Raw genomic sequence first — 24,858 nt, forward strand, 5'->3', positions numbered from 1 at the left:
GACAGTAGAGCATCGGCTGTTTAGGGCAATTGTTAAAAGCTGAGCATTATCAATCTACAAATGTCCCTTGGGTTGTTTATCAAGGTGTGTGACTTTTAGAGCGAGGAAGGGAGAAATCAGAAGGGGAGGGAGAGAAACCATCCTCCATTTGAGATTTTGTGAACCAGCTGTTTCCTTTGCTAACTCTGTCTAAAGTTTAGGAAAACCAAAAACCCTCAATGGAGAAATATATAAATATTTACAAAGGCTCCCCTCTATCTTCGGTACCCTTGTGCAAGGTCCATCATCTTGCAGTCTTGCAGTGTGGTTGTATTTGAAATCAGTGGTGCAAGAGGGGTTTTTTTGTTCGTTTGTTTGTTTTTCTTCGTAATGGAAGTGTAACCCGCTTGCAAAGCTTGCGAGCCTGCCCCCTAAATTATGGACTTCATCTTCCTCGGAAGGGGAAAACTTGACCAAATGCCACTGGGATCTGAACATGCGGTTCCTAGGAGTCTGATCATCTTCGGGCCTCTCAGGCTCACCATTAATGCGTCTTCAGTAGTGATAAATAACAACGCTTGGCATTGAGACCAGATTCCTAAGAGAAGGCAGCTAAAAGGTATTCTCTTTTAGCTTCATTTCCCAGGAGGGCTCACTCAGCTGCCTTAGTAGAGCGGGGCTCTTCCTTCTCTAAGTGGTCTCTTTAGAAGTTTTTGAGGGATTGTGGCTCAAGGAAATATGACTCAATCTGAGCAATTCTTTAAGAGCAGCTGAGAAAAGGCCCCAGACCCAGGCCTCTCCTCAGCTGGATCCAGTTTGCCGTCCTTTTCATGGCTGCAGTCAGAAAACATACAGTGTGGGAAATCAAATGACTTTTGTCCAAGTAGCAAAAGGACACTGTCTAACTTAACACTAGAGTTAGACAGAAGCCAGAAAGGGTGTCTGGTGTGAACGTTTCCGGCTGCAAGATCTACCTGACTGTTGCCCTCAAACCGTGACAATCTCTCACATGCTTGCAGGAACCCCCCCAGAAGCTTCCTGTTGCATGTGGCTCCTGAGTAGGGTTGCACAGTAGAGTACAAGTTGCATTGCCTGTGTGCTTTTTCCAAGCTAGGAGAAAGGAGAACTTGTACTTTGTATCTTAAGATATTTATGAATACTTTCCATCAATCAGTCTCCCCATCAGCACACAGATACCACAGGACAATACAGAGGAGATTGTAGATCCAGCGTAGCCATTCCGTCGAGGCCTCAGGGAGGAGTTGGGACATCTCTGGGGCTAAAAGCAGTGCACTTTGGCAGGGGCACGTCCAAGGAAGCATGGGGCTGAGATAAGGGAACATGATTGACCGATGGTGAGATTCTTCTCCAAGATGGAGTCGATGGGACCGGCGTGGGCAGGTTGGTCTGTGAGGCCAGAAGGCTGGCAGCTTCTCCTGCTGAGGCCGGTACCCACCAAAGACTAATCAGAGAGCATGGAGGAAAGCACGGCTTTGTGTAACGTTCACATCAGACCTCCCAAGTCAGCTCAGCATATCCCCCAAGGAATGGCAGAGACTTCTCTTCTTGTAAACGACGATGGACATGTATTCAGTGCCGTTAAGGACAAGCATCTGGCGACCAGTGACCGGTGGTGTCAAAGTTCTGAGCGCGGGGTGAGCGGTTTCCTGAAGATAAGAGAGCACTGCAGCCATGGCTACAGGTCCCCACGTCGGGGTTCTCTGGGGCCTCTGGGGCCCCTCCTTGCGCTCTGCACAGAGGTTGCTCCATTGTGCTCTGCGGTTGATGAAGGCTTCCTCTTCGCCTGTGTGAACTCAAGGAAACAGAAGACTGTCTCAGCCGGATACCAGCTGCCCTGGCCTTGTTTCTCAGCCCTCTCTGCTAGTCAGCTTGGAACTCCTGCATTTTCTCAGGCAGCTGGGAGGATGTCCCTCAGTTCACATGCAAGAGCAGCTACCTCCTTCTCCACAGGCCTGGGCGAGCTTTCAGTCTCCATATCTGAGTGTGAAAGGAGGGCCTCCCCCCGTCCCCCCCGCAGAGGTTATAACCCTGTTATAAGCAGCAGAGTGGAGAGTACACATGGCCTCAGGGCCTCCGTCGTGTCCACTGGACTATTAGCACCTTGCTTTTCTCTCATTTCCATGTTATTAATTAATTAACTAAGGATATTCTTTTCCTAAATGGATTTTTAAACAATACTTAAGACCCGTAGGGAATTTGAAAACAAAGACAAAAAGCCCTTATCAACTTCATCCTCAGCCAAGCTGAAGTCGCTGTTAATATTTTGATGTATTTCCTTGTCGTGTTTTTCTCTCTACCTCCGCATATTTTCATAAACAACGTCCCTTTTTTTTTTTTTTTTTTACAAAACCTAGGTCATTCTGCGTATTCACTTTTGCTTCCTATCTTTTTTCATGTTGTGTGGTAATTTAGCTACATTACCCCCATTCTCCTACAACGTGGTTTATTAATGGCTATGTTCATTGTAAGGACATGCCATGTATATTTAAAAATTACTAATGAGGGATGCTTCAAAGGTCTACGATTTTTCTCCAGGATAAAAACACCGTAATGGACATCTCTGTTCGTAGACTTTAGACTGTATCTCTGAATATTGGCCCAACGTAGGACCCTGGAAATAAAAATTTCAAGATCAAAAGGTGTAAGTACTTTTGAGGCTGTTGATGCCCGTTGTCAGACTGCCCTCCAAAATGGCTATACCAGTTTACAGTCACATAAGGTTTTCCCTTATCTTTATCATGAAAGGATCCTCGGTACTGAGGACTCATAGCGCCTGTGCAGTGTCTCAAGCGAGAATGAAAAGCACCGACCAGCTCCCTATCTGGAATTTCAAGATCCAAGAGGAAAGCTGATCGGAGGTGCAGCTGAGGGTGCTTCCCAAGGTTGCTCTAGAAGGAAATGACCCCTCCAGGACTATTTTGGCAGCATGACTGACCTTTCCCAAAGTGACCAGCACAAAATGCCCTCAACTTGAACGTGAAAAAGACATGTACCTCATCCAAAAGTTCCCTTAGGTCCTCCAAACCCACACTTCTTTATTCAAGTCAGGGCTCGTGACAGGGTAGCCAATGAGGGTTTGAGGTTTCAGTAAGGGGAGGGCGCCTGCGTAAGTGATTAGCTCTTGCACAAAGGGAAGCGAATGTACAAGCTGACCTTTGAGGTCATTCGGTCGGTGGGCACCGTGCAGTGGGCAGCTCGGGGTGAACCGATCCCGGTCCTCTTCTGCTTCTGGCCGGAACTGATGGCGTCATTGCTTGCTTTTCCCCTGGGGATAATAATATCCATCGCCTTCCCAAGGGATACTTGCGGTTGAATTGGTGCTTATCAAAGGTTTGGAAGAGAGGACTGACAGTGTGTGCAAATGGTTGATAGGGAGCCCCAGCCCACAGTGTAGCTATCTAAGGAGGCCTTGGGTTGCTCGCAGAACGAGGCTGGGGTTAATAGCCTTCATCCTTCCAGAGTTCCTGGGGTGATTGTGCAAGAGACTCGTGATCTGATCACAAGAGCAAAGAGAGTGCCTGTGTTGCCGATAACAAAGAATTACACAAGGCCTGGAACAAACGCCAGAGTTTTAAAACACTTGGCGGCAATTCAAGCTGCAAAGCATTTTATCATCTCAGGCCATCGCTGAGAGGGGCCAGCTGAAGCTACCCCGTCCACATCCTTTTACAAGCACCGGCCTTTTGATGGGGCTCTGAAAACCCTCTGAACTGTAGCTGCCTTTGCAGAGCGTTTAAGCTGGTGGGCTTACAGCAGGACAAACTGGCAGCGTGGCAAGAAAGAAAAGTGAAATTCAACCCAAGGCTGGGATCGAAAGCTCTTGGGACTCAAATGTCTCCGACACTGGGGTGTGGCTTCTTCGCTAATTAACTTCTGTCAAACCGGGGTTGAAAATGTCAGCCCCTATTCAGAGCTTGGCTCTTCCAGCAGCCAGTAGTGGTGGGCCTGGGGCTCTGGATGAAAGAATGAGGATCAAGTTTGAAACACCATTCGGTTGATTTCAAGATTTCCTGGGACCCCATTGAAAACACAACGTTCTCTTTTTGGGGCAACGTGAAGAGCCAGTCACAAGTGAGGTTTCACAGCATGTTCTGCCCATATTTGGCAGTAATCTTACCTTATTCAACTAGATCGATAATATATGCACTTGAAAAGCAAGGCTTTGAGAAGCATGTGTGTCTCTCTCCCTGTTATGAAAGACGTCTTATCTTAATGCCTTTGGGGCATTTTTTTTTTTTTTTTTTAAAGCTTCAATTGCAGCTTCTGGCTTGATAGCATTTACCTGAAAATACATAGAAAACAGAAACTAGTTTTGTTTAACTAAATAACCAGGGGTGGCTCAGGAGGTTACGGGGACGTGGAAGGCATGGCACGGGCTTTATTGCATTTTATCTGTGATGTGTAGGAGACCCGTTCCTCAGAGCCTCTGGGAAATAAATGCATCCTTTAAAGTTTCTCCTTAAGGGTTGCTTAAAAAGCATCATCAAATCTTGTAGAGAGAGACGACACAAATACGATAAACTTCATTCTACCTTTTCCCAGTGAATATTTATCAGCTGCTTTATATGCACCGTCCATTTCATTCTCACCATGATCCCACAAAGGAAATCCTATCCTTATCCACGTTTTACAGATGAAGTCACTGAGGCAGGGAGTTACGTAACTTTCCAAGGGGCCCGAGCTTAGAAGTAGTGGAGCTAAGAAGCCGCCGCAGCGGTCAGATGCCCAAGCCCCTCACTCCACTGAGATGTTTTCCTAGGTTTACAGGCAAGAACAGAGAAGCCTCAAGTAGTACAAAATGGCACCAGGAACCCCCATCTCTAAGACATCGACCGTCTCCGACCCTCAGGACCCTATGGAAAGAAAGTTGTGAGGTTGTTTGGCTTGTCCCAGGCCTGAGGGTGGGAAAGTTCCCAGTGACCCCCTAGGAGATCACATCCAGAACTGTCCGGTCAGAGAGGAGCCTGCAATCCGGCAGCTGAGCCCCTCACTCAGGGCCCCGGTCTCAGGAAGCCCAGCTCTAGAAGGTCCTCCTCAGTGAGACTAAAGACGTGTGGGCTACAGCAGAGACCCGGTACACGGTCGGCTGTGTCTTCAAAACTGAGGAGACCTTGAGAAAGAGGAGGGAGATGGCTATAGGCAACCCAGCCTCCCCGGAGACCACAGAGAGGCCCCATGTCCTCCGTGCAGAGCAGCGGTGCTCAGCCAGGGCAGTCTGGGCCCCCAGGGGACATTTGGCAGTGTCTGGAGACATTTTTGGTTGTCGCAGCTGGAGAGAGGGCGCTCCTGGCATCTAGTGGGTGGTGGCCAGGGATGCTTCTCAGCTTCCTCCAGTGCCCACGGCGGCCCCCGACCCCGCCACAAAGAATGATGCAGCGCCAAGTGTCACTAGTGCTTTGGTGAGAAACCCCACCTGCAGCTCTGAGGAAGCTCTGTCTGGGGCTTCTTCAAAGAGACAGTCTGCAACCAGGAAGCCAGCAGCGCATACAGCTAGGCAGAAGGCGGGACAGAGAAAAGGTGGAACTATGCCTACAGGTTTTAGTTCACTGCATCTTCCTGCCTGACAGCGAGAGGTCAGTGTTGGCCTCTGTTTACGGGGGTCAGGACAAAGGTATGGGCTGGCCCTGTGTAGTAGGCTGAATAATGGCCCCCAAAGATCAGGTCGTAATCCCTGGAGCCTGTAAATGTTACCTTATATGAAGAAAAAGAATGGTCTTTGCAGATGTGATTAAGCTAAGGGTCTTGAAATGGGGAGACGATCCTGCATTGTCTGTGTGGGCCCTGCATGCAGTTGGGAGTATCCTTATAAGCAGGAGGCAGAGAGAGGTATGACACATGCACAGTGGAGAAGGTAATGTGATAAAAGAGGTAGGAAGTGGAGCGATGGGGCCACCAGCCAAGGAGTGTGAGCAGTCACCAGAAGCTGGAAAAGGCAAAGAACAGATTCTCCCTTCGAGCCTCCTAGGGGAGTGTGACCCTGCCACACCTTGATCTTGGCCCAGTGATACTGATTAGAAACTTCTGGCCTCCAGAACCATGCAAATAAATTTCTGTTGTTTTAAGCCACCAAGTTCACGGTAATTTGTTACAGCAGCCCTGGGAAACTAAAATACCCTGACACTCCTTGAGCGCCCATGTTGATCACTTGAGGCCGAGGGACAAACTCTTCCAACACAGACAAAGCCACAGCCTTTATGGGGTAGAATTTACATACAGTAAAATGCATGTATCTTAAGTGTACAGCTTGATTATCGACCTATATATACATCCTTGTAACCACTTCCTGGATCAAGATATAGCATCTTTCCAATCACCCCAGAAACAAGTTCCCTTGTTTCCCCACTGTCCTCACACCCCAGTGACCCTCATGAACTAGGTTTGCTCACTCTTGAACTTCATATAACTGAACTCATCCAGGACATACTCTGGCATCCGGCTTCTTTCTCTCCACATAATGTTTTTGAGAATTTATCTGTGTGGTTGCGTGTATCAGTAGTTTTTTCTTTTTTTCCAAAAACTGTGTATTATTCCATTGTAAGGACATGCCACAATTTGTCATCCATTCTTCTGTTGATGAGCGTTTGAATGCTTTCCAGTTTGGACCTATTGGGAATAAAGCTGCTACGAGCGTTGTATTTTACGGCCCTGTGCTTCCGTCTCTCGTGGTTATGTACCTAGGAATAAAACTGCCGGGCCACAGGGAAGGTGGCTGGTTAACTTTACAGAAATTAGTATCACTATTTGTGATTTAGACATAAGAAAACAAATTTTTAGAGAAGTAGCGACAATCTTTCTGTACTTATTTTCCCAATTCCATCCATTATAGTAATTTCTTAAAGAAATGGAGTGCTTCATGCGTGGCTAATTGGATCAGTGGTAGAGAAGGTTGGAGAGTCAGGAAGCATGAAAATTAGAACAAATGCCCAGCCACTTAAAACATCCCCATGTCATGTTCTACTCACTCACACCAACCTGTATCTTTACAGCTGGTCTTTCCCGGCATTGGGGTTGAACACAGCGCTCATACAGACAGGATTCCTATGAAAGAAAATATTTTAAGAGGAAAATTTGCTCCGTAATGAAGCCCTGATTGAAATGGCAGCTGCAGGCAGCGAGGAGCATGGGGCATCTGTAGAGCAAGGGCAATCAGATCCTTCTGTGGTGTCTGTTCTGAGTATTTGAAGACGTCTTCTTCCCCTGCCAAATCCGCAGCTCTCCTGATGGCTGGGCACAAAGAGAGAGCTGCCCTGCTTTCCCAGCTGCCAGCTTTCTTCAGAAGTGAATTCCTGAGCGTCAGCGGCTCCCCACTTGAGTGCCATTGATTTCTAGAAACCTGAAACAGCTTCGCAAAAGGGACTCGAGAAGGGGAAACTATTTTAAGACCCTGTAGTGTTGTCGTAACACCATAGAACGAAGGCTGGGATGCCGAAGGGAAGAAGAGAAATGTCCAAACTTGTCTTTCCACGAGGTGTAGTTTACAACAGCCATTATTCATGATGAGTCAAATTCCTTTCACCCAAGTAGGTGTTTCACCAATTTTTCTAACGATGCACCATGTTGAACTGTTTTCAGACGGACTTCATCCCATCCTTCTTGCTATTTAAAACTTTTATCTTTAACCATGAGGTGCATCTTATTCTTCCCCGGATGGCAGCTTGGTGCAATTATATGTTCCTTGGCTCTTTCTTTCAGAATCTGAGATGCCACTTCTGGGATCTAATCTACTTCATCTGTATCTCATAATTTCCTTGGTTTCCCTAAAGTCCTCATACTGTCCTTTGCCCCTTTCTTCCCATTTATGGGGAAAAAATTGGCCATGTCTTTGTGGCACCAGTCAGACCGAGTCAGCAAATAGGAAATGTCAATCACCCGGGCTGCGTATTTGACACTAGGAAATTAAAACAATGGGAGTGATTCAATATCTTCTTTCTTTCCTTTTTTTTTCTTATTTTGTTGTCGTTGTTGTTATACATTTATTTTTCCATTGCTCTCCTGCTGTGTAGATAGTTGTTTTCTGGACCAAAAAAAAAAAATCACCTGAACTGAAGTTCATATTCAAAAAAAGAGGGTGGGCCGGAGAGCCCTTTTATAAGGGCACAAATCCTGTTCGTGATGGCTCCATCCTCATGACCTAATCACCTCCCAAAGCCCCACTTCCAAATGCTGTCCCACGGGGGATTAAGATTTTGACACACGAATTTTGAGAGGACACCAACAGTCAGTCCATTGCATGAGTAAATCCTAGAAGTGGGAATGCTGAGTTGTATGCTAAGTGCGTGTTCAACTTAAAGGAAACTGCCAGTCTTCTAAAGTGGCAGTGCCATTTTACATTCCCACTGGTGACGTATAAGATTTCCAATTGCTTCACGTCCTTGGCAGTATAGTCAGTTTTTAGAAAAAATTGCAGACATTTTTATGGGTTTGTAGTGGCATCTCCTTGTGGGTTTAGTTCACATTTCCCTGATGACTAACGATGTTGAACATCTCTTCCTGTGCTCATTTGCGATCTGCATCTCTTCCTTAGTGAAGTGTGTGATGAAATCTTTTGGTTCTTTTTATACTGAGTTGTTTGTTTTTATTACTGGAACGTGAGAGTTCTTTAGATATTTCTGGAAGTGAGTTCTTTATCAGACAGATGATTTATAAATATTTTCTCCCAGTCTTGTCTTGACTTTTCATTTTTCTTGCTGGGGTCCTATTGTACACTCACATTTTCAGAGACTAGGGTTGTTTCTTGCCCCAGTCTTGATCCCTCCACCATCTTGGACAGCAAGGCAAGGAGCTAGGAGGTGCCACTGGCTTTGGTCTAATTCATGAGACTCTGGCTATGGGTTAACGTCAGTCTCCTGAAAGAAGAATATTGGCCTGAACAGTGGACACTTCAGTCTCTAACTATAGTGTGCATAGAATAATCTGGAAAGTTTGATGAACATGCAGATTTCCAAGCTCTGCTCCTAGAAATGTTTATTCAATAAGTGTGAGGTGAGGTGCAGCTTGTTGCAATATTCAACAGGCAGCCAGATTATCCTGATAGAGGTGGCTTCGGGATGACATTTGGAGAAACCTCGAAACTCTAAGGCCACTGACCATGCGTGGTGTCTACTGCGGTCACGATGCGAAGTCTACGTCCAGGCTACAGAGAATCGCGTGGGGCAAGTCAGAGGAGGGAGGCGTTACCACACAGCTCGACGAAAAGGAGAAGAAACACCAAGAATGCAGGAATATTAGGACATTTTTACCGAACATTTGCCCATTGCTTCATCCTTTGCTCTCTGCTATTATAGGCATGTCTTCATTTGGGCAGACATCTTTTAAAAGCGCCTTTCAAGCGTGATACTTTATTTGAATAGACACTGGAGGGAAAAGGTGGCTGATAAAGAAGTACATGGTTGCACATTAATAAATATCAATAAATTCTTCACCTTGATCCTGAATACTAACATTTTCTCCTTACGTCAAGTCCTGGGCTGCCAGCAGTGGTGCTGTGGTAGATTCCAGTCCATGTTTTTTCAGATCCTCTGGACTTACCGGAAGTCACCCTGAACTTTTCACCAGGGACGTGTGGAATGTCTTTGGTTTTACAATAAACTTTTTTTTTTGGACAAAGGCAGAACTTATTCTGTGCATTTTCAAACAAATCCATGGAGGATGCTGGGGTTTGCATCATTACCATTCTTTACGGGAAAGGAAACACAGTAGCAACAAAACAGCCAGCTTCATAGAATCCAGGCATCCAGATGTTTGGACTGTATAATACCAAACAATCAGTCGGTCTGAGGTTTTTCCTAAATTGGACAAACTATTCTGACGTTGCAAAATTACAACCAGCGTGATGTAAGTTTTAGCTACAGACAGAAACCGATTGGGACTGACTGACCTTTCTGTCTTAATCAAATGTTATTGTTCAAACTTGTTGGTACCTCTCAGCTGAAATCATTTTAAAGGCCCCTTGTTTTAATACTGTGGTGCGATGTTTCTTTAAATCACAACTAGTTAACGAATCTTCTAGGGTAATTAGGGCACCTCGTGCTCTAGCAAACACAAGTGATCAATGATCGTTAATTAAAGATGGTGGAGTAGGAAAAAGCCTGGAACCCGGAGGCAAAAAGTGTGGATTCTGCAGCTTGCTTGAGCTGAACTGTGCCTCCTTAAGCTTTCATGAGAGGCGATAACTTACGGAAACATAAATATGTAAGAAGACTAAAGCCAAAGTGGTTAACCGCTCTCTCTAAACATAATCCATCCCCCGCAGAGCTAACAAACAAAACAATCCTGACAATAGAATTGTTTATGTACCTCGCATACGGAGAGGACCTGAAACCAGGAAGCCACAGGATTCAATGAGGTAAGCAGAGAATTCTTTTTTTTATTCTAAAACATTATTCAAGTTATACATAATTAATGTTGAAAATGAGAAAATATGGAAAAGACCAATCAATCAATAAAATCAATTAAACTTCTACTGCTCAGCAAAAACTACTGTTAGCCTCGGTATGTATCCTTCCGTGGGTCCACACATTTATGATATATGCATATTCCAGATGGCTGCTGTCCTGACATCTGCTTCTTTGAGTTCGTGCTGTACTGTAAAGCTTCTTGCACGCCAATAAATATGCATCTTCATCCTCCGTTTAAATGGTTAAACTGTATTCCACGGTAGGCTTGTAAATACTAACAACTAACACGGAGTGCTTCCTACGTGCTTGGCTCTGTTCTAAGCACTATAACACCATCTCTGTGAGGTACGCACTATGATTACTCCTGTTTTACAGACCGGGAAACTGAGTTAAGAAGACGTTAATTAACTTGGTATCTGGGGTTCAACCCCAGATGGTCTGGCTTTCGAGTCCAAGTTCGTAACACCCGGCTCTATTGCTTCTCACCTCATTCCCTTTAGTTATTTAGGTTATTTATAATATTTCTCATTCTTTTAAAAAGTTTTTTATTGAAGTAGAGTTGATTCACGACGTGTTAATTTCTGCTGTACGGCACACAGTGATTCAGTTATACACATATATATTCCTTTTCATGTTCTTTTCCATTACGGTTTATCACAGGATACGGGCTATTTCATTCTTTTAAACAGTGCAGATCAATTTAAACCCCTATTTCCTCACGAGACAGGTGGTGAAGGCAGAAATGGGGGGCGTTGATAATGGATGACTGTTCAGTAAGAAAGTACTAGGGGGACATTCTTTTGGGTAAGATCAGGTTAGAAGGTGTTCACTCTCATAGTGAAAATGAGGGAAGTCTATAAAATCAGCCTGGTTACTCCAGGGAGGGGGGAGGCATATTTGCCGTGCTGCGGGAGAGATGGACTCCCCCTGGGTCCTTAGATCAATGTAGGAGAAAATAGCAACTGCCTAGTAGAAGAGACTAGCCCCGGGGGTCAAAATACAGAATTACTATTCTGCAGGCTGAACTTTAACCTATTGCAAAGAGAGAGAGAGAGAGAGAGGAGTCTTCAGCAATTAGAATATCAGCTTTAAGACAAGAAGTGAGTATTCATTTGGGACTGGGTGTGTGGGGATGCGAGCAAAGGATGACTCACATTAGATCAGCAGATGCGGGGAGGCCGGGCGGGAAGGAGGGAGGGGATCTGAGGGAGCTAGGCGTGCACTTCTCTGCTAGGGTCACAGGCACTACTAGCTCACTGTGGACACAGGGTTTTCTTTACTTATGTCTGCATATTAAGTTACACAACCGACAGAGGGAGGTGAAGTGGGGAGGTGGCTAGTAAACAAGCGCATAGCTAGATAAATAGGTTCGTAATAAAGAGTGATGAGACTCCCCATAGACCTTTCTCCACAGAAGCTATTCAGATGGTGAATATCCACAGGAAAAGATGCTCAACATAAGTAGGTATTAGGGAAATGCAAATCAACACCACAATGAGCTATTACTTCACCCTCATGAAGGTGGCTGGAATCAAAAAGACAGACGATAAGAAATGTTGATGAGGATGTGGAGAAACTGGAACCCTCATGCACCGCTGGTGGTGCAGCCGTTTCGGAGAGCAGTTTGGCACGTCCTCAAAGGGGTAAACGTAGAGTTAGCATGTGACCCACAAGTCCTCTCCTAGGTACGTACCCTAGAGAGAGGAAAACATGTCACACAAACCTTGTAAACAGATGTTCATGGCAGCATTACTGATAATAGCCAAGAAATGGAAACAGCCCAGATAGCCATCAATGGATAAATAAACAAAATGTGGTCTGTTCATACAATGGAAGATTTTTCAGCCGTAAAAAGCAGTGAAGTACTGACACATGCAGCATCCACAGCTGGGCATGGATGAACCTCGAAAACATGATGCTGAGTGAACCAAGGCTGTCACCACAGGCCATGTATGGTGATTCCATTTATACGAAGTGTCCAGAATCGGTAAACCCATAAAGACAGAGAGTAGATTAGGGGTTACCAGGAGCTAGGGGTATGGAGGAGTGAGGAGTGATTACTAATTGGTGTGGAGTTTCCTTTTGGGGAGATAAAAATGTTCCCTAATTGATGGCTGTGATGGTCGCACACTGCTGTGAGTTATACTGACAAGCACAGAACGAACTGTACGCTTCAAAAGGCTGGATTATATGGTTTGTGAATTATATCCGAATGGAAGGCCCTATGCTAAGTGAAATAAGTCAGACAGAGAAAGACAGATACCGTGTGATCCCACTTACATGTGGAATCCCCAAAAGTTGAACTCATAGAAACAGAGAGTGGAATGGTGGTTACCAAAAGCTGGTGGTCAAAGCATACAGACTTCCAGTTATGAGATGAGTAAGTACTGAGGATCTAATGTACAGCATGGTGAGTATAGTTATCAATACTGTATACTCATACACTTGAAATTTGCTAAGAGAGTAGATCTTAAATTTCTGACCACCAAAAAAGAAAAAACTATATGGTAATTAGGTGATGGAGCTGTTGGCTAACCCTACTGTGGTAATCGTTTCACAATATATACGTGTATCAAATCAGCCCATTGGACACCTGAAACTAACGCAATGTTAGATGTCAACGATACCTCAATAAAAGCAGGGAAAAGAAAAGTGATGGAGTGGAGAGAACAGAAACACAGCCCCTCAGGCATGAAAGGCCGTGTGTGGTCCAGGGATGAGAGAGGACCTGGAGGACTGAGTGTGCCAAGAGGCCGAAGGGATCTCCGAGAGAGTTGAGGGTGAGAGGTCTGGCGGTCGACACTGGTAATTATAGGCACTTTGGGATTATGTTCGAAGGACAATGGGAAATCTTTGAAGGCTACAAAACCCAGCAGTTATGTAATCCAACTTGTATTTTAAATAGTGCTCTCTTCTTGAATTCTTAGGGCAGAAGTAGATTGCTATTATAGCTAATAAAACCAGATAGACATCATTAACTTAAAATTTTAAAGTTAAAATTAGCACACAGTTTTCTTCCTTTGGATTTATTATGCGTGCTCGGAAAATGAGGCCAGCAAAATAGGTATTCACTAATACCACAAGAGGAGTGCATTATCATGTAAATAATAATGTAAGCTTTTGACGTTTTACCCAGACCGTGTTGTGTTGCTTCTAGGAATTAACAGCTATCGGACACAAGTAAAGTTTACGCTCTTTTATCACTGTTCAGGAGAATATTAATATCAAACACAGATTTGGTTTAATTGCATTTAATAGAGGGAGCGAGTCCAAGCATATCTAGCAAAGGTCGTTATGTGGCGGGCCAAAGCTTAGCTGCATGTTGAACGCAGAATCCTTTTGGCCTCTTGTTTGAAACTGTGGAGAAGTGATTGGGACTAATGATTGAATTTCAGAGATTCTGAGATGCACACTCCCAAATGAGAAGAGGTGGGCTTTCCTGGCCTCAGGGAGGGCAAGAGAAGATCTCAGGCAACAGGGGGCACAGCTGTGCGGAAAGACGGCTAAGGATGTGCTTACATCCTGGGACATCAACTCAGGACCCGGGCAGTGGTGAAGGTCAATCTCGGGGGTGGCACCTGCCAGGGTCCCAAAGATGCCCAGGTTTTTGTGCATTCGTTCCTAGTTTCTTGAGAGTGCAAGGCCTATGAAACTTCCGGAAAAGCCAGGTTCTCTTTTGCAGATGGCAGCATCATTGGGAAGAAACTTCCCTTTAAGGTTCCTGGCAGTGACATTAGCGAAACAAGAAACAAAATAGGAGCTGCAGTTGAAAATAATTACAATAGAAGATTCTGGTACACACACAGACACACACACACACACGCGCGCGCGCGCGCGCGCGCGCGCACGCACGCAGGCACAAGCACCATTCTAGGGAGCTTCAGATATATTGAAACCTGGTGAAAAGAATCCTTGGTTGGGGGTGGTGCAGAGAAGATGACAGAGCCTGAATTCTTCGTAACTTAATTCCCATTATCTTTGAATGCATTCCATTGTTTGTCTGCATCACAACTGATTTAGTCTTGTAATGATAAACCTTTTCACCCTTTTAGCATTACAAGCAATGCTGCAGTAAACTTTCTTTTATGTATGTATCTCCATCTCTGCTGGGGCAAAAATTATGTGCCATATAAACTGTGACAGATGTCACCAAATTGTTCTCCAAAAATGTTGAAAAAATGTACATGTCCACCAAAAAGTATATACCCATGTACATGCTTATCCCAACATCCTTACCACTACGGGGTGTTGTAAAATTTTAACTTTTAACTTTACCATAGCTTAAAAATGGTATCTCGTTGTTGTTGTTTTGATTTTATAATTATTAAATTATAAGTGAGAGTGTCTTTTCAGAAGTTCACTTGTTATTTGTTTTCTTCCCCTCCCTTCCCCTCCTCTCCAGAAACTTCCTGTTTACCTGTTTTCTATTGGATTATCTATCTTGTTCTTATTGATTTGTGTGAGCTCACTATCATATGTGTTGCAATATTTTCCTCAGTCTTTTGGCTTTAGAAATGAGATTTTCTGAAATAAAGAAGTTTATATTTTTTATGTAGTTATATCTATAATTTCCTTTATGGCTTCTGGATTTTATGTCTTGTCTAGAAGGCCCTACTTTCCACTAAGATTAAAACTACAGTCACTTTATAGAATGATCTTATGATCTAGGAATTCCACTCCTAGATACATACCCGAAAGAACTGACAACAGAAAATCAAACAGATATTTGCACACCAGTGTTCATAGCAGCATTATTCACAAGAGCCCAAAGGTGGAAACAAGTCAAGTGTCCATCAGCAGGTGAAAGGATGAACAAAATGTGGTCTCTTCATACAATGGAATAGTATTCAGCCATAAAAAAATGGATGGAATTCTTATATATGCTAAACCATGGATGAACACTGATAACAAGTGAAATAAGCCAGACACAAAGGACAAATACTGTAGGATTCCCTACAGTTCCTGGAATAGGCAAATTCATAAAGACAGGAAGTAGAATCATGGTTGCCTGGGGCTGAGGAGAGGGAAGGATGGGGAATTATTGTTTAATGGGTACAGAGTTTCTCTTTAGGAAGATGAGCAAGTTCTGGAAATGGGTAGTGGTGATGGTTGTGCAACATTGTGACTATGATGTCATGAGTCCCTTCCTTCCTCCCTCCCTCCTCCCTCCCTCACTTCCTCCCTCCCTCCCTCCCTCACTTCCTCCCTCCCTCCCTTCCTATTTCCTTCCTTCCTTATTTCCTTCCTTCCTTCCCTCCTTCCTTCCTTCCCTCAATTTATTTATCTTTAACTTTCAGAGTCACTTTGGTTTAAATGCATCTCCTATAAATATCACAGAGTTCAAAGTTGGTTTTTTTTCTTTATTATTCAATCTGGGAGTTGCTTTTTTTAAAAAATATGTTTCATTTATCTCTATTGTTATAAATTTCCCTGTATGTTTGGTCTTAATTCTGTTATCTTAAGTTATTTTTCCTAATTTTAAAATATATGAACATGTGAGTTTTCCGTCTGATAATTTAGAAGATTTATATTCAAGTTTTAGTACCTCAAGGGGTCACCTCACAAACTGAAATAATTGCCAAACATTTTAATAATGTTTACTTTAATAATTATTATTTAATAATGTTTAATAATGTTTACTTTAATAATAATTACTTGCTAAACATTACTTGCTAAACATTTATGGACTGAATAATAGTCCATCATATGATCATATTCTAATTTACTTCAATCATTTCCTTTTCCTGTAAAGTGAGATCACTTACAGTGTTGTACTAATATGTGGTAGTGCTGTGATAAACATATTTGGGCTTACATTTTCTTTCTTTTTTTTAAACAAATTTATTTATTTATTCGGCTGCATTGGGTCTTTGTTGCTGCGCACGGGCTTTCTCTAGTTGCAGTGAGCGGGGGCTACTCTTTGTTGCAGTGAGGGGGCTTGTCATTGCGGTGGCTTCTCTTGTTGCAGAGCACAGGATCTAGGTGTGCGGGCTTCCGTAGTTGTGGCACGTGGGCTTCCGTAGTTGTGGCACGTGGGCTCTAGAACACAGGCTCAGTAGTTGTGGCACACGGGCTTAGTGGCTCCGCGGCATGTGGGATCTTCCTGGACCAGGGCTCGAACCCATGTCCCCTGCATTGGCAGGCAGATTCTTAAACACTGCACCACAGGGGAAGTCCCTGGGCTTATATTTTTCTTTCCCTATAGTTTAGATTTTTTTCCAGAGGATAGATTCAAAAAAGAGAATAATGATATCAAATAATTTGAATATTGCAAACTCCTGATCTCTCTTGTAAGAATCACTTTCTATATATTCCATCAATTTAGATTCCAAACTCACATAATTGGGAGGAAAAAAAAAGGTCTTGTTAATAGGAGAAAGTTGCCCAAATCTTAATTGGCCTTAAGGCTGGTAGAGCCTTGGGATAAAAGTGTACCCTATGATTTGCATTCTGAAACAAGTTACCTGAGAAAGTTCCAGAGCCAGGTAAGAGGAGCCAATTCCTTCACTTCCATCAAATTTTGGACTTCTTTTCTTTCTTTTTTTTTTAATAACAATTTAATTTTAAAAATTTTACTGGAGTATAGCTGATTTACAATGTTGTGTTAGTTTCAGGTGTACAGCAAAGTGATTCAGTTATACATACACATATATTCATTCTTTTTCAGATTATTTTCCCATACAGGTTATTACAGAATATTGAGTAGAGTTCCCTGTGCTATATATACAGTAGGTCCTTTTTGGTTATCTATTTCATATACAGTAGTGTGTACGTGTTAATTCCAAGCTCCTAACTTATCCCTCCCCCTCCCCCGGTTTCCCCTCTGGTAACCATAAGTTTGTTTTTGAAATCTGTGAATCTGTTTCTGTTTTGTAAATAAGTTCATTTGTATATTTTTTTTAAAAATTAGATTCCACATATGAGTGATATCATATGATATTTGTCTTTGTCTGACTTACTTCACTTAGTATGATCATCTCTAGGTCCATCCATGTTGCTGCAACTGGCATATTTTGTTCTTTTTTATGGCTGAGTAATATTCCATTGTTCATACATACCACATCTTCTTTATCCATTCCGCTGTCGACGGACATTTAGGTTGCTTCTATGTCTTGGCTATTGTAAATAGTGCTGCAGTGAACATAGGGGTGCATGTATCTTTTTGAATTAGAGTTTTCTCCAGGTATATGCCCAGGAGTGGGCTTGCTGGATCGTATGGTAGTTCTGTTTTTAGTTTTTTAAGGAACCTCCATACTGTTCTCCACAGTGGCTATACCAATTTACATTCCCACCAACTGTGTAGGAGGGTTCCCTTTTCTCCACACCCTCTCCAGCATTTGTTGTTTGTAGACTTTTTGATGATGGCCATTCTGACTGGTGTGAGGTAATACCTCATTGTCATTTTGAGTTGCATTTCTCTGATAATTAGTGATGCTGAGCATCTTTTCATGTGCTTTTTGCCCATCTGTATGTCTTCTTTGGAGAAATGTCTATTTAGATCTTCTGCCCATTTTTTGATTGGGTTGTTTGGTTTTTTGACATAGAGCTACATGAGCTGTTTGTATATGTTGGAGATTAATCCCTTGTCGGTCGCTTCATTAGCAAATATTTTCTCCCATTCTGTGGGTTGTCTTTTTGTTTTTTTTTATGGTTTCCTTTATTGTGCAAAAGCTTTTAAGTTTCATTAGGTCCCATTTGTTTATTTTTGTTTTTATTTCCATTACTCTAGGAGGTGGATCAAAAAAAGATCTTGCTGCGATTTATGTCAAAGAGTGTTCTGCCTATGTTTTCCTCTAAGAGTTTTATAGTGTCTGGCCTTACATTTAGGTCTTTAATCCATTTTGAGTTTACTCTTGTATACAGTGTTAGGGAGTGTTCTAATTTCATTCTTTTACATGTACCTGTCCAGTTTTCCCAGCACCACTTATTGAAGAGGCTATCTTTTCTCCATTGTATATTCTTGCCTCCTTTATCAAAGATAAGGTGACCATATGTGCGTGGGTTTATCTCTGGCTTTCTATCCTGTTCCAATTGATCTATATTTCTGTTTTTGTGCCAGTACCATACTGTCTTGTTTACTGTAGCTTTGTAGTATAGTGTGAAGTCAGGGAGCCTGCTACCTCCAGGTCCGTTTTTCTTACTCAGGATTGCTTTGGTTATTTGGGTTCTTTTGAGTTTCCATATAAATTGTGAAATTTTTTGTTCTTGGACTCCTTTTCTTGATGGTGGATTTCAGCGATGGTATCGCTTCTTTTTTTTTTTTTTTTTTTTAATTTTATTTCTTAACTATGGTTTTATTTATTTATTTATTTATATTGGCCATACCACACGGCTTGTGGGATCTTAGTTCCCCAACCAGGGATCAAACCCAGGTCCTCAGCGGTGAAAGCTCTGAGTCTTAACCACTGGACTGCCAGGGAATTCCCGGTATCTCTTCTTATGTCTATGGATTTCTTATACCACAAATAACCCTAATAACAAGTTCTTTTTTAAAAAATTGCAGTGGAAAATGAAGAGTGTTCTGAATATCTTTTAAACACAACGAGTTTAGGGCTTCCCTGGTGGCGCAGTGGTTGCGCGTCCGCCTGCCGATGCAGGGGAACCGGGTTCGCGCCCCGGTCTGGGAGGATCCCGCATGCCGCGGAGCGGCTGGGCCCGTGGGCCATGGCCGCTGGGCCTGCGCGTCCGGAGCCTGTGCTCCACAACAGGAGAGGCCACAACAGAGGGAGGCCCGCATACCACAAAAAAAAAAAAAAAAAACAAAACAAACAAATAAACACAACGAGTTTAAGTTCCTGGACACTTATTTACAAGCTCACAAAGTTAGCGCCGGGTTGTAGTGAAGTGCACATCAAGAAGTTAATTAAGGAAAAATAGAATCACAGTGGTTCTGGCTTCTATTTCATGTCAACAGGGCTTAGAAGTTCTTGCAGTGAGTGGCTTGGCACCCAGAGTATCATTGACTTGTGGTTAACCTCTTTAGGCACGGGATTTTAATAGATGATGAAATATAAAGTCGACTTTAGATGAGTTCAAGTTATATCGCATCCTCAGAAAAGAAAGAATTCAGGGTATTACGTTTTGCTCACTTCTATAATCTTCTCACTTGTTTACAGAAACCCTTTAGTGGCTCTGTGTGAACTTTCCAAAGCGTTCCACAGTGCTGTTGGGTGATAAGTTCTCTTTGGCTGTATCTGTATCAGAGCCCACAAACAATGGGGATGTGCAGTGTTCCCCCATCACAGTCCAGAACCTAAACGAAGAGTTAAATTCTACACATCTGTGCTTCTCTCCCCCTCATTTTCCACTCCAAACTTTGAGTAGGAAATATGCTATCCTTCTTCTCCCTATAATTTCTCCCCAGGCTGACTACCTTCCTTGTACAGGCGTCAGCAAACTCTGGCCCATGGCCCCAAATCCAGCCCACTGTCTGTGTTTTTATGGCCTGTGAGCTGAGAACGGTTTGTACATTTTTGTGATGATTAAAAAAAAAAAAAAAATCAGAAGATGGATATTTCATGGCATATGAAAATTATATAAAATTCCAATTTCAGTGTCCACAACTTTTATACTGTAACACAGCAGGCGTGATAATTTACATGTTGTCTGTGACTGCTTTCAAGCTATAAGGCAGAGTTGAAGAGCGGTGACAGAGACATACGGTGTCCCCACAAGGCCACAAACATTGACTAACTGGACCTTTACAGAGAAAGTGTGCTGACCCATGTTCTAGAAGCCTTATTAGATTCTGAAGGCTTGTTGTGAGCAGCTAAATGGCCCGAGAGCGCCCACTGGCTCAGAGCTGAAGCAGCTGATCCCCGTTTACGGTGATCGACTACCATGGCCCAGACTGCACAGACTCCCCCCGTGCACATATTTCATTTCAGGCTCTGTCTGGTCGCTAAAGTATCAGGTTCTTTTCCGCCGGGAAAGATTTTTGAATGGGGATGCATAGAGCGCTGAGTGTAGGAGAGTAAATCAGGATGCAGTGAGATCACGTCTCCAGAAATATGGTCAAAGACGGTGCTCCTCAAACTTTAATGTGCACTACTGTTACCGGAGATCTCGTCAAAGTGCAGAGTCTGATTCAGTAGGTCTGAGGTGAGGCCTGGGATTCTGAATTTCTCAAGCTCCCAGGTGATGCAGATGCTGAGTGGCAAGGGCCTCCTCTACCCACGCGTGACCTGCTTGCCTTTTCATCTTAGAATTTCTGTAATACCAATAAAAATATTCCTAGATGGTGATGGATGGCTTATATATTCGATCTCATTACTTCATCTTCTTACCTCATGCCTTAGACATCTTATCATAAATAGACAGTGCTTTCTAGAACTTGGGTAATAAGTCTCTTCTCCATAGACCAAATCATGAAATAGGCTAAGTTTGCCTTCAGGCCCGTGATTCTCTTGTCTTTTCCAATCCCCTGTTTTCTTACGGGCCCCAGGCGGAAACCTCTTAAGCCTTCCTACCCTCTTTTTACTCCATTCGGGTTCCTTCCGTCACCCTTGGGCCTCCGCAAGGCCCTTCTGTGCTCCAATGTGATTAACACAGTCAGGGGTCCTAAAGAACCTTAGGGAACATTCATGCCAGCTCCCTCCTTTTGCTGGCGAGCACCCCAGGACCTAGAGAATTGGGGTGACGCCCCCAAGGTAACCAAGCAGAGACCAGGAAGCCAAGGCCCCCAACTCTCAACTCCTGGACTTTACTCCCTGAACCCTCTTCTTCCATCCCAGAAGAGCCCTTCGAGATGGCCTCAAAAGTCACCAACAGTGAAATAGGTCAGTGTACATCAGGGTACAGATGTGTCACACTCCCCTCGTAATGTATGTGCAGTCTAGCAGGTTCTTTCTGAAGTGATTCTAATGGTCACGGCTGTAGATGTCATGACGGGATCGCTGGGGGGCCATAGCTTTGCAGCTCTGGGCCTTTTGCCAGCTTCACATCTTCACTGAGAGGGCTTGCTCACCTGGCTTACTGTGTTAGAATGAGAAATTGAGGTAACATTCACATAAAATTTAAAAGGGAACAATTCAGTGGCCTTTAGTACATCCACAGTGTTGTGCACCCCATCACATCCATCGAGTTCCAAAACGTTTCATCACCCCAAAGGGAAACCTCATACACATGAGTGTTTACTTCCCATTCCTCCGTACTCCCAGCCCCTGGCAACCACCAGTCTGCTTGCTGTCTCTGTGGATTTGCCTGTTTTGGACATTTCATATAAATACAGTCATACAACATATGCCCTTCTATGACTGGCTTTTTGAGGTTCATCCATGTTGTACCATGTATCAGTACTTTATTCCTTTTTATGGTGGAATGATATTCCATTGTATACCTACACTGCAAATTATCCATTCATCGACTGATGGACATTTAGGTTGTCTTCACCTTTGACTACTGTGAACAGTGCTGCTCTGAGCATTGCTGTTTAAGTAACTGTTTGAGCCCCTGTTTTCAATTCTTCTGGGCATATACCTCGGTGTAGAATAACAGGGTCATATGGTAATCCTGTGTTTAAATTTTGAGGATTTGCATTTCATTTGAGTGGTTTTACTGTCTCCCATTCTACCACGCTATTTCACAGGAAGGACAAGTGAAATAATCAGGCAATGGAGAAGTATCTCACTATTTATCTCTACCTGTCCCCCACAAAATGTCTTGAGCCAAATGCGTAAATTTCATTTTATGTCATTAATTGTCCCAGTCCACAGCTTAATGTAGCAGTTTCTGAAGGGCCAGAGATTTGTCCGAAGCCAGCAAGCAGGGAAGTGGATGAGGGAAAACGCAGAGCCTGGATAGCCTTCCAATTGCCTGTGAATAATTCAGAATTGGGGCTGGCTTCGTGGGCATGGGACCTGTTCAGTCAAGCAGGGTCCTGCACACAGAAGGACCCCGGGCTTGGTTTAATGCTCTGCATTCTCTGTCTCAACGATCTTGATAATTTTTGAACAAGAGGCCCCGAATTGTCATTTTGTACTGGGCCTCATCTATTACGTAGATGGCCTTATCAAGAACTGCTAGTTTGTCAGGTGGTTGCCAGAGAAGAGGAGGGTGGGGGTAGGAGAGAAACAGGTGAGGGAGATTAAGAGCCACAAGCTTCCAGTTACAAAATGAATGAGTCACAGGGATGAAGAATACAGCGTGGGAAATATAGTCAATTACATTGTAATATCTTTGTACGGTGACAGACGGTAACTAGACTTAGCATGGTAACTAGACTTAGCATGGTGATTATTTTGTAATGTATATAAATATTGAAACCCTATGTTATGCACCTGGAACTAACGTGGTGTTGTAGGGCAATTATATTTCAATTTAAAAAAACATGTAGACACTGGGAGGGAATGCCTCGAAGTGCTAATGGTGGCTATCTCTGGAGGGTGGAGATTGTGGCTGATTGTTATTCTTTACTTTATGCTTTTATGTATTTCTAGTTGTCTGCCATGAATATGTATTGCTTGTGAAATTAGAAAGAAAGCAATAAATGTCATTAAAAATTTTTAAAAAGAATTGATATTTTCCATCTTATATCCATCTTGTACCCTAAACAACAAATTCTAAAGTCTTAAACAAATTCTAAAATGGGAATAAAAAAGGCGTGAGTGTCAGTCCAGGTGGAGGTGTTCCAAATGTGGGTGTGGCTACTAAGTAGAATGGTGATAAAATAGCTCAATTATATTTAAAAACACAGACAGCAGACCAAAGCCAGACCGAGTTTCCGCAAATGAATTAGCTGTGTCGGCTATTGTTGGCCTGAGAAACGGACTCCAAAAAGCCTTTGCAGGAAACTGAGCCCAAATAAGGACAAAGTGCAAACACATTCCCTCTGTTCTCCCAGAAAAAGTGGGGATGTTTCCGTTCTGAGGCCTTCAAGGAGAACTGAGCAATGCCCCCCATGCTTGGAAGGGCCTGCTAAAATTCAGAGCTGAATCCAGTCTCAAGAGATGAGCTTTAAAGAAAACAGAATACTTTGGCAATAGGCTGCTAAGCCTTTCCATCAGGTTTTGGCTGCAAGAGCGATCAGCCTTCATGGGCTCAAGGAAAAATAAATGTGTGACTGATAAGCCTAAACCTGCCGTGCCCTTTCCAGTAGAAGCAGAGAGAGGAGGGCCTGGGTTTTTCCTAAGCGTAAACAGGTTTTAAATTCAGGGAGGAATCACAAGTGGCCGAAAAGCTGATACGGCCTCCTTGTCTGCCCCACCTGCTGGTTCTCAGTGACCTTTAGCAATTGCTCGGTTATGAACTGTTGAAAGAAATCTTGCCAAGTGCACCATTTCCCCAAACTTTCCTTAGTTAAAACGATCTACAAAAGATTAAGAGTGAAGAGCTGGCCACCTCTGTATTTACTACAAGTGGGTCTGGGAGATATCCTAGGAGATGGGTCTTCCAGGAGAATGATCAGCTGAGCAGTCCTGTCCAGAGGGCTTCCGGCAAACCAGATTAGCTGTGATGCAATTCTGGAATTATGTAGCGTATTTCAAGGAGACCTCATAGACGGCAATTTGGCATCAGGCAGCCATTTGGGGTGCAGCCTGTTTCAGGAGCCCAGTTGCATACCAGAAGCAGGACTCACTTTTATAAGGAAAGAGGAGTGGAGGGAAATATTTGGTGATGGTGAGAAATAGCACATAGTTTTAGTTTCTTATAAGGAGTTTCTTATATGTTTCCTATCACATCTGTCTACAACCGTGATTCCCCTTTACAGTTCATTGCCTGAGTTAAAAAAAAAAAAAAAGCTTAAGGTAGAAATAGCAGGGGCAGGCTCACCTACAGTCCATAATTTTGTTGAGTTTTGTGGGAGGGAGATTCTGTAAAATATTTATCCTCCACTCTCTTAACCTCCATGGTGCAAGGCTGTTTTCACACAATCTTTCCTGCAGCAGAAAAGGCCCCTCAAGCGCTGACCTCGCGGGCCTTCTGGGCTCATTCATTCAAGATGGGCCGGTAGTCAGGTACACCCTATGCAGGCCCACCTGTATCTTTGCATGGGTAACCTATTCCTCAAGTTTTCCAAATGGTGTTGATTCTGATCTGCCTGGAATTGCTTGAACTTGATTCTGTTGGAAGGTAAAGTGATACTAGAATTGCTTTTTTACTTATCCGTCTGCCCCACTGGAATGCGCTCCTTGAGGACAGGCATCTCATTATATTGACCATTGTGTTCAAAGGGTCCGGTATAAAGCTTGGCACACAGTAAGTGTTTAATAGATGTTTCCTGAGTTTTTATTGGCTAAAGGAAGCAGACAGACCTTTTCAAGACCTTTTATAGTCCAGTAAGTATAGCATAGTGGTTAGGAGCAGAGATGATAGAACCGGATTACTTGGTTTTGTGTCCCAACTGTCTCTTTCAACTTGTGACTTTGGCTAAGTTCCTTAACCTTCTTTGTGCCTCAGTTTCATCATCTTTAAATTGGGTATGCTAATAAGATCTGTCTTATAGCATTATGGTGATTAAATG

The sequence above is a fragment of the Physeter macrocephalus genome, chromosome 7, assembly GCF_002837175.3.
Source record: "Physeter macrocephalus isolate SW-GA chromosome 7, ASM283717v5, whole genome shotgun sequence".
In the NCBI taxonomy this organism is placed as follows: Eukaryota; Metazoa; Chordata; class Mammalia; order Artiodactyla; family Physeteridae; genus Physeter; species Physeter macrocephalus.